Genomic DNA, 584 nt, shown 5'->3' with positions numbered 1-584 from the left:
GACAAGCCAATGAGGTCTCTTTGGATCCCAGGGCCATTTCCCAGTCAGCACTCAGGTTTCCGCAAGCTCTAGCTGCTGCCACCACCGCTCACTCTCACCCCATCTTCTCCCACGCGGTTGTGGTCACGCTTCTCCAGCCTCCCGCAGACTGGAGTCAGACATGTTTTACACAGGTGCCTGGAGGGAGCAGCTCAAGAGGGGCAGTGGAAAGGTGTGGCTGTTGCGTTTAGAAAGAAGAAGTAAGTAAGGGAAGGAGGGAAGGAGGAAGAAAGAAAAGAAGGGAGAAAATAGATAGTAGACAGTCGATAGATAGCTGGACGGATGGATGGATGGATGGATGGATGGATGGATGGATGGATGGAAGACAAGAAGGCCAAAAATAAAAACAAATTGTTCCCACACTCACCACTTGGAACCTCACTCCAGTTAGTTGTGATGTTTTCTAGAAGCATTGAGAGCCTATCTCCTAATAACCCATGGAGCCTTATCCCAGCTGGTCAGCCTCAAGAAAGACAACTTACATGGAACTGACTTAGGTGTCCAATGAGAGGAAAAGTTGAAAAAAAATATGGGTTTTATACACA

This window comes from Peromyscus californicus, unplaced genomic scaffold (assembly GCF_007827085.1).
Source record: "Peromyscus californicus insignis strain IS unplaced genomic scaffold, ASM782708v3 Scaffold_9__1_contigs__length_137607984, whole genome shotgun sequence".
Lineage (NCBI taxonomy): Eukaryota > Metazoa > Chordata > Mammalia > Rodentia > Cricetidae > Peromyscus > Peromyscus californicus.
This window is presented reverse-complemented; position numbering follows the sequence as displayed.